A 15,790-nucleotide genomic window follows, 5' to 3' on the forward strand; every position below is an offset into this window, starting at 1 on the left:
ACCGTAGCCACCAGATCCAGTACGTATCCAGCTCAGATTGTGGATCAGCACCTAGAGACGACCTCTCCAGTTCTGAATTTCAGGGGGGACCAGGAAAACTAGATGAGCCCCAGAGACAGATCCCCAGTGAAGACCTTGTCTCCTAGATGGCCATTGGGACAAGACTACGGAACCAGATGACAATCTAACTTTGTTGCAGCATGGATCAACCTCCTGGGTCGTCTGGCCAGAGAAGAACTGGCCCACCGACTGAGCCTGGTTTCTCCCACAGCTTGGTCTCCATTCTGTCACCGATGGAGTTTTGGTTCCTTGCCGCTGCCGCCTCTCACTCGCTTAGCTGGGGAAACTTATTTCCAGCGATATCATCGACTTGATTTCACAGATACTATTTAAACCGAACTGAGCTGAACGAAGACATCGTGTAATTCAATGATGAACTGCCTTTAAACTGAAAACTGAATGTCTACTGTTGTCCTTTTTCATTGACACACTATTTTCCTATTTGGATACTGAGAAGCTGCTTTGACCAAATCTGTACTGTTAAAAGCGCTATATACAATGAGGTGACTTGACTGAACCAATTGCCTGGTAAAAGGGTTCGCTGTTTCGCAGAGCTCCAAAGGGCCACACTCTGTTGAAGTGTGCTGGTCAGAGTGGTTTAATTGCAACAAGAAATCAGCTCAAACTTTTCTTAAAACACCTTTTGCAAACCAGTGGTGAATGTTTTGTTAAATGTGTAATCTATTGAATGCAATTAACAAATCGTACAATACCATTAATTATCAAGTGTCTGTATAATATATATTTCTAATCTATACAGAGCTTGATTCATGAGGCCAATAAGAGACTATTAATTACAACACCTTTTTGAATGTTCAAATATGTCATTGAAACGCGGACAAAATTAGTCAATTTATCCGAGATCAGGTAAAACCCATATGGACACTGGTTCATGTGTTTATAGAAATCAACTACGCAAACCATCAGAGAGGAGGCGGTGCTTCAGAATGGAATTCCGTTTGAGTTGAGATGCGAAGTTAAGACTATATTTTCAGGGATCATTTCTATAGTTTTTTACTTGGAAATGTGTTTCGAAAGTGTTTGTCTCCCAACCCACGATGATGAGCTGTAATGCTCCTTTCTGAGAGTGAATTGAGGATGGAACTGTGACTTTGATCACAAGTTCTGTCACCGATGAGCGTTCGTGTTGCTCTTGGCAATATTGAAGAAAGGAGTATGATCTGAGTGGTTTTGATGTGATGTGGTTTTGGAGGATTTTTGAGAGAGGTGTATTTTCTATGGAGTCCATGTTGAATAAGTCAGATTTAGCTTTTTTGGGAAGACGTAGTAGAGTGTTCTGTTTGAAACATCAAATTTAACAAAACAAATCATGAACGGTGTTGTTCTTCCACTTGGGGTCGGCCAACTTACATTATAAAAGTGGTGACGAGAGAACAAACTTTTTTCCGCAATTTTGAATTTGCTGACTATGTTCTCAATGTCAAATGCAGAAATGGTAATTATGAGTTCATGACCTCAAAGTTGGATTATTGTTATGTTTTGTTGTGTGGTTGTTCTACATGCTTAATAACAAAGTCCAGTTGGTCCAAAATGCAGCAGCAAGAGTTCTCACTAGAACCAGGATTTATGACCATATCAGCCCGGTTCTGTCAACACAACACTGGCTCCCTATTAAAACAGTGTATAGATTTTAAAAGCCTACTAATTAGTACTTATAAAGCTCTGAATGGTTTAGCACCTCAGTACATGAGCAAACTCTTATTGTATTATAGTCCTCCACGTCCGCTGCACTCTCAAAACTCTGGCTATTTGATAATACCTAGAATATCAAAATCAACCGAGGGAGGCAGACCCTTTTGCTATTTAGCGCCCAAACTCTGGAATAATCTAACACTGTTCAGGAGGCAGGCACACTCTGTCATTTTAAATCTAGATCAAGGAACCATCTCTTTAAGATGGCTTACACATAACATACACATTTCTGTCAGACAAATCCGTTAAATGACTGTTAGGCTGCAGTAAATAGGTATAACGGAACTGGGAACACTTCCAATAACACACAATGTACTTGTTACATCATAAGAAGAATGGCATCTACGCTAATATTAGTCTGTTTCTTTCTTATTCCCAGGTTACCGTAGCCACCAGATCCAGTACGTATCCAGCTCAGATTGTGGATCAGCACCTAGAGACGACCTCTCCAGTTCTGAATTTCAGGGGGGACCAGGAAAACTAGATGAGCCCCAGAGACAGATCCCCAGTGAAGACCTTGTCTCCTAGATGGCCATTGGGACAAGACTACGGAACCAGATGACAATCTAACTTTGTTGCAGCATGGATCAACCTCCTGGGTCGTCTGGCCAGAGAAGAACTGGCCCACCGACTGAGCCTGGTTTCTCCCACAGCTTGGTCTCCATTCTGTCACCGATGGAGTTTTGGTTCCTTGCCGCTGCCGCCTCTCACTCGCTTAGCTGGGGAAACTTATTTCCAGCGATATCATCGACTTGATTTCACAGATACTATTTAAACCGAACTGAGCTGAACGAAGACATCGTGTAATTCAATGATGAACTGCCTTTAAACTGAAAACTGAATGTCTACTGTTGTCCTTTTTCATTGACACACTATTTTCCTATTTGGATACTGAGAAGCTGCTTTGACCAAATCTGTACTGTTAAAAGCGCTATATACAATGAGGTGACTTGACTGAACCAATTGCCTGGTAAAAGGGTTCGCTGTTTCGCAGAGCTCCAAAGGGCCACACTCTGTTGAAGTGTGCTGGTCAGAGTGGTTTAATTGCAACAAGAAATCAGCTCAAACTTTTCTTAAAACACCTTTTGCAAACCAGTGGTGAATGTTTTGTTAAATGTGTAATCTATTGAATGCAATTAACAAATCGTACAATACCATTAATTATCAAGTGTCTGTATAATATATATTTCTAATCTATACAGAGCTTGATTCATGAGGCCAATAAGAGACTATTAATTACAACACCTTTTTGAATGTTCAAATATGTCATTGAAACGCGGACAAAATTAGTCAATTTATCCGAGATCAGGTAAAACCCATATGGACACTGGTTCATGTGTTTATAGAAATCAACTACGCAAACCATCAGAGAGGAGGCGGTGCTTCAGAATGGAATTCCGTTTGAGTTGAGATGCGAAGTTAAGACTATATTTTCAGGGATCATTTCTATAGTTTTTTACTTGGAAATGTGTTTCGAAAGTGTTTGTCTCCCAACCCACGATGATGAGCTGTAATGCTCCTTTCTGAGAGTGAATTGAGGATGGAACTGTGACTTTGATCACAAGTTCTGTCACCGATGAGCGTTCGTATTGCTCTTGGCAATATTGAAGAAAGGAGTATGATCTGAGTGGTTTTGATGTGATGTGGTTTTGGAGGATTTTTGAGAGAGGTGTATTTTCTATGGAGTCCATGTTGAATAAGTCAGATTTAGCTTTTTTGGGAAGACGTAGTAGAGTGTTCTGTTTGAAACATCAAATTTAACAAAACAAATCATGAACGGTGTTGTTCTTCCACTTGGGGTCGGCCAACTTACATTATAAAAGTGGTGACGAGAGAACAAACTTTTTTCCGCAATTTTGAATTTGCTGACTATGTTCTCAATGTCAAATGCAGAAATGGTAATTATGAGTTCATGACCTCAAAGTTGGATTATTGTTATGTTTTGTTGTGTGGTTGTTCTACATGCTTAATAACAAAGTCCAGTTGGTCCAAAATGCAGCAGCAAGAGTTCTCACTAGAACCAGGATTTATGACCATATCAGCCCGGTTCTGTCAACACAACACTGGCTCCCTATTAAAACAGTGTATAGATTTTAAAAGCCTACTAATTAGTACTTATAAAGCTCTGAATGGTTTAGCACCTCAGTACATGAGCAAACTCTTATTGTATTATAGTCCTCCACGTCCGCTGCACTCTCAAAACTCTGGCTATTTGATAATACCTAGAATATCAAAATCAACCGAGGGAGGCAGACCCTTTTGCTATTTAGCGCCCAAACTCTGGAATAATCTAACACTGTTCAGGAGGCAGGCACACTCTGTCATTTTAAATCTAGATCAAGGAACCATCTCTTTAAGATGGCTTACACATAACATACACATTTCTGTCAGACAAATCCGTTAAATGACTGTTAGGCTGCAGTAAATAGGTATAACGGAACTGGGAACACTTCCAATAACACACAATGTACTTGTTACATCATAAGAAGAATGGCATCTACGCTAATATTAGTCTGTTTCTTTCTTATTCCCAGGTTACCGTAGCCACCAGATCCAGTACGTATCCAGCTCAGATTGTGGATCAGCACCTAGAGACGACCTCTCCAGTTCTGAATTTCAGGGGGGACCAGGAAAACTAGATGAGCCCCAGAGACAGATCCCCAGTGAAGACCTTGTCTCCTAGATGGCCATTGGGACAAGACTACGGAACCAGATGACAATCTAACTTTGTTGCAGCATGGATCAACCTCCTGGGTCGTCTGGCCAGAGAAGAACTGGCCCACCGACTGAGCCTGGTTTCTCCCACAGCTTGGTCTCCATTCTGTCACCGATGGAGTTTTGGTTCCTTGCCGCTGCCGCCTCTCACTCGCTTAGCTGGGGAAACTTATTTCCAGCGATATCATCGACTTGATTTCACAGATACTATTTAAACCGAACTGAGCTGAACGAAGACATCGTGTAATTCAATGATGAACTGCCTTTAAACTGAAAACTGAATGTCTACTGTTGTCCTTTTTCATTGACACACTATTTTCCTATTTGGATACTGAGAAGCTGCTTTGACCAAATCTGTACTGTTAAAAGCGCTATATACAATGAGGTGACTTGACTGAACCAATTGCCTGGTAAAAGGGTTCGCTGTTTCGCAGAGCTCCAAAGGGCCACACTCTGTTGAAGTGTGCTGGTCAGAGTGGTTTAATTGCAACAAGAAATCAGCTCAAACTTTTCTTAAAACACCTTTTGCAAACCAGTGGTGAATGTTTTGTTAAATGTGTAATCTATTGAATGCAATTAACAAATCGTACAATACCATTAATTATCAAGTGTCTGTATAATATATATTTCTAATCTATACAGAGCTTGATTCATGAGGCCAATAAGAGACTATTAATTACAACACCTTTTTGAATGTTCAAATATGTCATTGAAACGCGGACAAAATTAGTCAATTTATCCGAGATCAGGTAAAACCCATATGGACACTGGTTCATGTGTTTATAGAAATCAACTACGCAAACCATCAGAGAGGAGGCGGTGCTTCAGAATGGAATTCCGTTTGAGTTGAGATGCGAAGTTAAGACTATATTTTCAGGGATCATTTCTATAGTTTTTTACTTGGAAATGTGTTTCGAAAGTGTTTGTCTCCCAACCCACGATGATGAGCTGTAATGCTCCTTTCTGAGAGTGAATTGAGGATGGAACTGTGACTTTGATCACAAGTTCTGTCACCGATGAGCGTTCGTATTGCTCTTGGCAATATTGAAGAAAGGAGTATGATCTGAGTGGTTTTGATGTGATGTGGTTTTGGAGGATTTTTGAGAGAGGTGTATTTTCTATGGAGTCCATGTTGAATAAGTCAGATTTAGCTTTTTTGGGAAGACGTAGTAGAGTGTTCTGTTTGAAACATCAAATTTAACAAAACAAATCATGAACGGTGTTGTTCTTCCACTTGGGGTCGGCCAACTTACATTATAAAAGTGGTGACGAGAGAACAAACTTTTTTCCGCAATTTTGAATTTGCTGACTATGTTCTCAATGTCAAATGCAGAAATGGTAATTATGAGTTCATGACCTCAAAGTTGGATTATTGTTATGTTTTGTTGTGTGGTTGTTCTACATGCTTAATAACAAAGTCCAGTTGGTCCAAAATGCAGCAGCAAGAGTTCTCACTAGAACCAGGATTTATGACCATATCAGCCCGGTTCTGTCAACACAACACTGGCTCCCTATTAAAACAGTGTATAGATTTTAAAAGCCTACTAATTAGTACTTATAAAGCTCTGAATGGTTTAGCACCTCAGTACATGAGCAAACTCTTATTGTATTATAGTCCTCCACGTCCGCTGCACTCTCAAAACTCTGGCTATTTGATAATACCTAGAATATCAAAATCAACCGAGGGAGGCAGACCCTTTTGCTATTTAGCGCCCAAACTCTGGAATAATCTAACACTGTTCAGGAGGCAGGCACACTCTGTCATTTTAAATCTAGATCAAGGAACCATCTCTTTAAGATGGCTTACACATAACATACACATTTCTGTCAGACAAATCCGTTAAATGACTGTTAGGCTGCAGTAAATAGGTATAACGGAACTGGGAACACTTCCAATAACACACAATGTACTTGTTACATCATAAGAAGAATGGCATCTACGCTAATATTAGTCTGTTTCTTTCTTATTCCCAGGTTACCGTAGCCACCAGATCCAGTACGTATCCAGCTCAGATTGTGGATCAGCACCTAGAGACGACCTCTCCAGTTCTGAATTTCAGAGGGGACCAGGAAAACTAGATGAGCCCCAGAGACAGATCCCCAGTGAAGACCTTGTCTCCTAGATGGCCATTGGGACAAGACTACGGAACCAGATGACAATCTAACTTTGTTGCAGCATGGATCAACCTCCTGGGTCGTCTGGCCAGAGAAGAACTGGCCCACCGACTGAGCCTGGTTTCTCCCACAGCTTGGTCTCCATTCTGTCACCGATGGAGTTTTGGTTCCTTGCCGCTGCCGCCTCTCACTCGCTTAGCTGGGGAAACTTATTTCCAGCTATATCATCAACTTGATTTCACAGATACTATTTAAACCGAACTGAGCTGAACGAAGACATCGTGTAATTCAATGATGAACTGCCTTTAAACTGAAAACTGAATGTCTACTGTTGTCCTTTTTCATTGACACACTATTTTCCTATTTGGATACTGAGAAGCTGCTTTGACCAAATCTGTACTGTTAAAAGCGCTATATACAATGAGGTGACTTGACTGAACCAATTGCCTGGTAAAAGGGTTCGCTGTTTCGCAGAGCTCCAAAGGGCCACACTCTGTTGAAGTGTGCTGGTCAGAGTGGTTTAATTGCAACAAGAAATCAGCTCAAACTTTTCTTAAAACACCTTTTGCAAACCAGTGGTGAATGTTTTGTTAAATGTGTAATCTATTGAATGCAATTAACAAATCGTACAATACCATTAATTATCAAGTGTCTGTATAATATATATTTCTAATCTATACAGAGCTTGATTCATGAGGCCAATAAGAGACTATTAATTACAACACCTTTTTGAATGTTCAAATATGTCATTGAAACGCGGACAAAATTAGTCAATTTATCCGAGATCAGGTAAAACCCATATGGACACTGGTTCATGTGTTTATAGAAATCAACTACGCAAACCATCAGAGAGGAGGCGGTGCTTCAGAATGGAATTCCGTTTGAGTTGAGATGCGAAGTTAAGACTATATTTTCAGGGATCATTTCTATAGTTTTTTACTTGGAAATGTGTTTCGAAAGTGTTTGTCTCCCAACCCACGATGATGAGCTGTAATGCTCCTTTCTGAGAGTGAATTGAGGATGGAACTGTGACTTTGATCACAAGTTCTGTCACCGATGAGCGTTCGTATTGCTCTTGGCAATATTGAAGAAAGGAGTATGATCTGAGTGGTTTTGATGTGATGTGGTTTTGGAGGATTTTTGAGAGAGGTGTATTTTCTATGGAGTCCATGTTGAATAAGTCAGATTTAGCTTTTTTGGGAAGACGTAGTAGAGTGTTCTGTTTGAAACATCAAATTTAACAAAACAAATCATGAACGGTGTTGTTCTTCCACTTGGGGTCGGCCAACTTACATTATGAAAGTGGTGACGAGAGAACAAACTTTTTTCCGCAATTTTGAATTTGCTGACTATGTTCTCAATGTCAAATGCAGAAATGGTAATTATGAGTTCATGACCTCAAAGTTGGATTATTGTTATGTTTTGTTGTGTGGTTGTTCTACATGCTTAATAACAAAGTCCAGTTGGTCCAAAATGCAGCAGCAAGAGTTCTCACTAGAACCAGGATTTATGACCATATCAGCCCGGTTCTGTCAACACAACACTGGCTCCCTATTAAAACAGTGTATAGATTTTAAAAGCCTACTAATTAGTACTTATAAAGCTCTGAATGGTTTAGCACCTCAGTACATGAGCAAACTCTTATTGTATTATAGTCCTCCACGTCCGCTGCACTCTCAAAACTCTGGCTATTTGATAATACCTAGAATATCAAAATCAACCGAGGGAGGCAGACCCTTTTGCTATTTAGCGCCCAAACTCTGGAATAATCTAACACTGTTCAGGAGGCAGGCACACTCTGTCATTTTAAATCTAGATCAAGGAACCATCTCTTTAAGATGGCTTACACATAACATACACATTTCTGTCAGACAAATCCGTTAAATGACTGTTAGGCTGCAGTAAATAGGTATAACGGAACTGGGAACACTTCCAATAACACACAATGTACTTGTTACATCATAAGAAGAATGGCATCTACGCTAATATTAGTCTGTTTCTTTCTTATTCCCAGGTTACCGTAGCCACCAGATCCAGTACGTATCCAGCTCAGATTGTGGATCAGCACCTAGAGACGACCTCTCCAGTTCTGAATTTCAGAGGGGACCAGGAAAACTAGATGAGCCCCAGAGACAGATCCCCAGTGAAGACCTTGTCTCCTAGATGGCCATTGGGACAAGACTACGGAACCAGATGACAATCTAACTTTGTTGCAGCATGGATCAACCTCCTGGGTCGTCTGGCCAGAGAAGAACTGGCCCACCGACTGAGCCTGGTTTCTCCCACAGCTTGGTCTCCATTCTGTCACCGATGGAGTTTTGGTTCCTTGCCGCTGCCGCCTCTCACTCGCTTAGCTGGGGAAACTTATTTCCAGCTATATCATCAACTTGATTTCACAGATACTATTTAAACCGAACTGAGCTGAACGAAGACATCGTGTAATTCAATGATGAACTGCCTTTAAACTGAAAACTGAATGTCTACTGTTGTCCTTTTTCATTGACACACTATTTTCCTATTTGGATACTGAGAAGCTGCTTTGACCAAATCTGTACTGTTAAAAGCGCTATATACAATGAGGTGACTTGACTGAACCAATTGCCTGGTAAAAGGGTTCGCTGTTTCGCAGAGCTCCAAAGGGCCACACTCTGTTGAAGTGTGCTGGTCAGAGTGGTTTAATTGCAACAAGAAATCAGCTCAAACTTTTCTTAAAACACCTTTTGCAAACCAGTGGTGAATGTTTTGTTAAATGTGTAATCTATTGAATGCAATTAACAAATCGTACAATACCATTAATTATCAAGTGTCTGTATAATATATATTTCTAATCTATACAGAGCTTGATTCATGAGGCCAATAAGAGACTATTAATTACAACACCTTTTTGAATGTTCAAATATGTCATTGAAACGCGGACAAAATTAGTCAATTTATCCGAGATCAGGTAAAACCCATATGGACACTGGTTCATGTGTTTATAGAAATCAACTACGCAAACCATCAGAGAGGAGGCGGTGCTTCAGAATGGAATTCCGTTTGAGTTGAGATGCGAAGTTAAGACTATATTTTCAGGGATCATTTCTATAGTTTTTTACTTGGAAATGTGTTTCGAAAGTGTTTGTCTCCCAACCCACGATGATGAGCTGTAATGCTCCTTTCTGAGAGTGAATTGAGGATGGAACTGTGACTTTGATCACAAGTTCTGTCACCGATGAGCGTTCGTATTGCTCTTGGCAATATTGAAGAAAGGAGTATGATCTGAGTGGTTTTGATGTGATGTGGTTTTGGAGGATTTTTGAGAGAGGTGTATTTTCTATGGAGTCCATGTTGAATAAGTCAGATTTAGCTTTTTTGGGAAGACGTAGTAGAGTGTTCTGTTTGAAACATCAAATTTAACAAAACAAATCATGAACGGTGTTGTTCTTCCACTTGGGGTCGGCCAACTTACATTATAAAAGTGGTGACGAGAGAACAAACTTTTTTCCGCAATTTTGAATTTGCTGACTATGTTCTCAATGTCAAATGCAGAAATGGTAATTATGAGTTCATGACCTCAAAGTTGGATTATTGTTATGTTTTGTTGTGTGGTTGTTCTACATGCTTAATAACAAAGTCCAGTTGGTCCAAAATGCAGCAGCAAGAGTTCTCACTAGAACCAGGATTTATGACCATATCAGCCCGGTTCTGTCAACACAACACTGGCTCCCTATTAAAACAGTGTATAGATTTTAAAAGCCTACTAATTAGTACTTATAAAGCTCTGAATGGTTTAGCACCTCAGTACATGAGCAAACTCTTATTGTATTATAGTCCTCCACGTCCGCTGCACTCTCAAAACTCTGGCTATTTGATAATACCTAGAATATCAAAATCAACCGAGGGAGGCAGACCCTTTTGCTATTTAGCGCCCAAACTCTGGAATAATCTAACACTGTTCAGGAGGCAGGCACACTCTGTCATTTTAAATCTAGATCAAGGAACCATCTCTTTAAGATGGCTTACACATAACATACACATTTCTGTCAGACAAATCCGTTAAATGACTGTTAGGCTGCAGTAAATAGGTATAACGGAACTGGGAACACTTCCAATAACACACAATGTACTTGTTACATCATAAGAAGAATGGCATCTACGCTAATATTAGTCTGTTTCTTTCTTATTCCCAGGTTACCGTAGCCACCAGATCCAGTACGTATCCAGCTCAGATTGTGGATCAGCACCTAGAGACGACCTCTCCAGTTCTGAATTTCAGAGGGGACCAGGAAAACTAGATGAGCCCCAGAGACAGATCCCCAGTGAAGACCTTGTCTCCTAGATGGCCATTGGGACAAGACTACGGAACCAGATGACAATCTAACTTTGTTGCAGCATGGATCAACCTCCTGGGTCGTCTGGCCAGAGAAGAACTGGCCCACCGACTGAGCCTGGTTTCTCCCACAGCTTGGTCTCCATTCTGTCACCGATGGAGTTTTGGTTCCTTGCCGCTGCCGCCTCTCACTCGCTTAGCTGGGGAAACTTATTTCCAGCTATATCATCAACTTGATTTCACAGATACTATTTAAACCGAACTGAGCTGAACGAAGACATCGTGTAATTCAATGATGAACTGCCTTTAAACTGAAAACTGAATGTCTACTGTTGTCCTTTTTCATTGACACACTATTTTCCTATTTGGATACTGAGAAGCTGCTTTGACCAAATCTGTACTGTTAAAAGCGCTATATACAATGAGGTGACTTGACTGAACCAATTGCCTGGTAAAAGGGTTCGCTGTTTCGCAGAGCTCCAAAGGGCCACACTCTGTTGAAGTGTGCTGGTCAGAGTGGTTTAATTGCAACAAGAAATCAGCTCAAACTTTTCTTAAAACACCTTTTGCAAACCAGTGGTGAATGTTTTGTTAAAAGTGTAATCTATTGAATGCAATTAACAAATCGTACAATACCATTAATTATCAAGTGTCTGTATAATATATATTTCTAATCTATACAGAGCTTGATTCATGAGGCCAATAAGAGACTATTAATTACAACACCTTTTTGAATGTTCAAATATGTCATTGAAACGCGGACAAAATTAGTCAATTTATCCGAGATCAGGTAAAACCCATATGGACACTGGTTCATGTGTTTATAGAAATCAACTACGCAAACCATCAGAGAGGAGGCGGTGCTTCAGAATGGAATTCCGTTTGAGTTGAGATGCGAAGTTAAGACTATATTTTCAGGGATCATTTCTATAGTTTTTTACTTGGAAATGTGTTTCGAAAGTGTTTGTCTCCCAACCCACGATGATGAGCTGTAATGCTCCTTTCTGAGAGTGAATTGAGGATGGAACTGTGACTTTGATCACAAGTTCTGTCACCGATGAGCGTTCGTATTGCTCTTGGCAATATTGAAGAAAGGAGTATGATCTGAGTGGTTTTGATGTGATGTGGTTTTGGAGGATTTTTGAGAGAGGTGTATTTTCTATGGAGTCCATGTTGAATAAGTCAGATTTAGCTTTTTTGGGAAGACGTAGTAGAGTGTTCTGTTTGAAACATCAAATTTAACAAAACAAATCATGAACGGTGTTGTTCTTCCACTTGGGGTCGGCCAACTTACATTATGAAAGTGGTGACGAGAGAACAAACTTTTTTCCGCAATTTTGAATTTGCTGACTATGTTCTCAATGTCAAATGCAGAAATGGTAATTATGAGTTCATGACCTCAAAGTTGGATTATTGTTATGTTTTGTTGTGTGGTTGTTCTACATGCTTAATAACAAAGTCCAGTTGGTCCAAAATGCAGCAGCAAGAGTTCTCACTAGAACCAGGATTTATGACCATATCAGCCCGGTTCTGTCAACACAACACTGGCTCCCTATTAAAACAGTGTATAGATTTTAAAAGCCTACTAATTAGTACTTATAAAGCTCTGAATGGTTTAGCACCTCAGTACATGAGCAAACTCTTATTGTATTATAGTCCTCCACGTCCGCTGCACTCTCAAAACTCTGGCTATTTGATAATACCTAGAATATCAAAATCAACCGAGGGAGGCAGACCCTTTTGCTATTTAGCGCCCAAACTCTGGAATAATCTAACACTGTTCAGGAGGCAGGCACACTCTGTCATTTTAAATCTAGATCAAGGAACCATCTCTTTAAGATGGCTTACACATAACATACACATTTCTGTCAGACAAATCCGTTAAATGACTGTTAGGCTGCAGTAAATAGGTATAACGGAACTGGGAACACTTCCAATAACACACAATGTACTTGTTACATCATAAGAAGAATGGCATCTACGCTAATATTAGTCTGTTTCTTTCTTATTCCCAGGTTACCGTAGCCACCAGATCCAGTACGTATCCAGCTCAGATTGTGGATCAGCACCTAGAGACGACCTCTCCAGTTCTGAATTTCAGAGGGGACCAGGAAAACTAGATGAGCCCCAGAGACAGATCCCCAGTGAAGACCTTGTCTCCTAGATGGCCATTGGGACAAGACTACGGAACCAGATGACAATCTAACTTTGTTGCAGCATGGATCAACCTCCTGGGTCGTCTGGCCAGAGAAGAACTGGCCCACCGACTGAGCCTGGTTTCTCCCACAGCTTGGTCTCCATTCTGTCACCGATGGAGTTTTGGTTCCTTGCCGCTGCCGCCTCTCACTCGCTTAGCTGGGGAAACTTATTTCCAGCTATATCATCAACTTGATTTCACAGATACTATTTAAACCGAACTGAGCTGAACGAAGACATCGTGTAATTCAATGATGAACTGCCTTTAAACTGAAAACTGAATGTCTACTGTTGTCCTTTTTCATTGACACACTATTTTCCTATTTGGATACTGAGAAGCTGCTTTGACCAAATCTGTACTGTTAAAAGCGCTATATACAATGAGGTGACTTGACTGAACCAATTGCCTGGTAAAAGGGTTCGCTGTTTCGCAGAGCTCCAAAGGGCCACACTCTGTTGAAGTGTGCTGGTCAGAGTGGTTTAATTGCAACAAGAAATCAGCTCAAACTTTTCTTAAAACACCTTTTGCAAACCAGTGGTGAATGTTTTGTTAAAAGTGTAATCTATTGAATGCAATTAACAAATCGTACAATACCATTAATTATCAAGTGTCTGTATAATATATATTTCTAATCTATACAGAGCTTGATTCATGAGGCCAATAAGAGACTATTAATTACAACACCTTTTTGAATGTTCAAATATGTCATTGAAACGCGGACAAAATTAGTCAATTTATCCGAGATCAGGTAAAACCCATATGGACACTGGTTCATGTGTTTATAGAAATCAACTACGCAAACCATCAGAGAGGAGGCGGTGCTTCAGAATGGAATTCCGTTTGAGTTGAGATGCGAAGTTAAGACTATATTTTCAGGGATCATTTCTATAGTTTTTTACTTGGAAATGTGTTTCGAAAGTGTTTGTCTCCCAACCCACGATGATGAGCTGTAATGCTCCTTTCTGAGAGTGAATTGAGGATGGAACTGTGACTTTGATCACAAGTTCTGTCACCGATGAGCGTTCGTATTGCTCTTGGCAATATTGAAGAAAGGAGTATGATCTGAGTGGTTTTGATGTGATGTGGTTTTGGAGGATTTTTGAGAGAGGTGTATTTTCTATGGAGTCCATGTTGAATAAGTCAGATTTAGCTTTTTTGGGAAGACGTAGTAGAGTGTTCTGTTTGAAACATCAAATTTAACAAAACAAATCATGAACGGTGTTGTTCTTCCACTTGGGGTCGGCCAACTTACATTATGAAAGTGGTGACGAGAGAACAAACTTTTTTCCGCAATTTTGAATTTGCTGACTATGTTCTCAATGTCAAATGCAGAAATGGTAATTATGAGTTCATGACCTCAAAGTTGGATTATTGTTATGTTTTGTTGTGTGGTTGTTCTACATGCTTAATAACAAAGTCCAGTTGGTCCAAAATGCAGCAGCAAGAGTTCTCACTAGAACCAGGATTTATGACCATATCAGCCCGGTTCTGTCAACACAACACTGGCTCCCTATTAAAACAGTGTATAGATTTTAAAAGCCTACTAATTAGTACTTATAAAGCTCTGAATGGTTTAGCACCTCAGTACATGAGCAAACTCTTATTGTATTATAGTCCTCCACGTCCGCTGCACTCTCAAAACTCTGGCTATTTGATAATACCTAGAATATCAAAATCAACCGAGGGAGGCAGACCCTTTTGCTATTTAGCGCCCAAACTCTGGAATAATCTAACACTGTTCAGGAGGCAGGCACACTCTGTCATTTTAAATCTAGATCAAGGAACCATCTCTTTAAGATGGCTTACACATAACATACACATTTCTGTCAGACAAATCCGTTAAATGACTGTTAGGCTGCAGTAAATAGGTAGACCGGAACTGGGAACACTTCCAATAACACACAATGTACTTGTTACATCATAAGAAGAATGGCATCTACGCTAATATTAGTCTGTTTCTTTCTTATTCCCAGGTTACCGTAGCCACCAGATCCAGTACGTATCCAGCTCAGATTGTGGATCAGCACCTAGAGACGACCTCTCCAGTTCTGAATTTCAGGGGGGACCAGGAAAACTAGATGAGCCCCAGAGACAGATCCCCAGTGAAGACCTTGTCTCCTAGATGGCCATTGGGACAAGACTACGGAACCAGATGACAATCTAACTTTGTTGCAGCATGGATCAACCTCCTGGGTCGTCTGGCCAGAGAAGAACTGGCCCACCGACTGAGCCTGGTTTCTCCCACAGCTTGGTCTCCATTCTGTCACCGATGGAGTTTTGGTTCCTTGCCGCTGCCGCCTCTCACTCGCTTAGCTGGGGAAACTTATTTCCAGCGATATCATCAACTTGATTTCACAGATACTATTTAAACCGAACTGAGCTGAACGAAGACATCGTGTAATTCAATGATGAACTGCCTTTAAACTGAAAACTGAATGTCTACTGTTGTCCTTTTTCATTGACACACTATTTTCCTATTTGGATACTGAGAAGCTGCTTTGACCAAATCTGTACTGTTAAAAGCGCTATATACAATGAGGTGACTTGACTGAACCAATTGCCTGGTAAAAGGGTTCGCTGTTTCGCAGAGCTCCAAAGGGCCACACTCTGTTGAAGTGTGCTGCTCAGAGTGGTTTAATTGCAACAAGAAATCAGCTCAAACTTTTCTTAAAACACCTTTT

At 40.4% G+C, this 15,790-nt stretch overlaps 7 non-coding genes across 7 annotated transcripts; all 7 read left to right on the forward strand.

Annotated features, from left to right (window-relative positions):
• The first annotated feature begins 1,039 nt into the window (after positions 1-1,039).
• Positions 1,040-1,250, forward strand: LOC113096155 (small nucleolar RNA U3). Its single transcript, XR_003288476.1, has one exon. It is a non-coding gene; the product is annotated as a small nucleolar RNA U3 (small nucleolar RNA).
• Positions 1,251-3,194: 1,944 nt separating this feature from the next.
• On the forward strand, positions 3,195-3,405 carry LOC113096149 (small nucleolar RNA U3). The gene has a single exon (XR_003288470.1). It is a non-coding gene; the product is annotated as a small nucleolar RNA U3 (small nucleolar RNA).
• Positions 3,406-5,349: 1,944 nt separating this feature from the next.
• On the forward strand, positions 5,350-5,560 carry LOC113096160 (small nucleolar RNA U3). Its single transcript, XR_003288481.1, has one exon. It is a non-coding gene; the product is annotated as a small nucleolar RNA U3 (small nucleolar RNA).
• Positions 5,561-7,504: 1,944 nt separating this feature from the next.
• On the forward strand, positions 7,505-7,715 carry LOC113096161 (small nucleolar RNA U3). The gene has a single exon (XR_003288482.1). It is a non-coding gene; the product is annotated as a small nucleolar RNA U3 (small nucleolar RNA).
• A 1,944-nt stretch (positions 7,716-9,659) lies between these two features.
• On the forward strand, positions 9,660-9,870 carry LOC113096162 (small nucleolar RNA U3). The gene has a single exon (XR_003288483.1). It is a non-coding gene; the product is annotated as a small nucleolar RNA U3 (small nucleolar RNA).
• Positions 9,871-11,814: 1,944 nt separating this feature from the next.
• LOC113096163 (small nucleolar RNA U3) lies at positions 11,815-12,025 on the forward strand. The gene has a single exon (XR_003288484.1). It is a non-coding gene; the product is annotated as a small nucleolar RNA U3 (small nucleolar RNA).
• A 1,944-nt stretch (positions 12,026-13,969) lies between these two features.
• On the forward strand, positions 13,970-14,180 carry LOC113096150 (small nucleolar RNA U3). The gene has a single exon (XR_003288471.1). It is a non-coding gene; the product is annotated as a small nucleolar RNA U3 (small nucleolar RNA).
• Positions 14,181-15,790: the final 1,610 nt, after the last annotated feature.

This window comes from Carassius auratus, unplaced genomic scaffold (assembly GCF_003368295.1).
Source record: "Carassius auratus strain Wakin unplaced genomic scaffold, ASM336829v1 scaf_tig00215884, whole genome shotgun sequence".
In the NCBI taxonomy this organism is placed as follows: domain Eukaryota; kingdom Metazoa; phylum Chordata; class Actinopteri; order Cypriniformes; family Cyprinidae; genus Carassius; species Carassius auratus.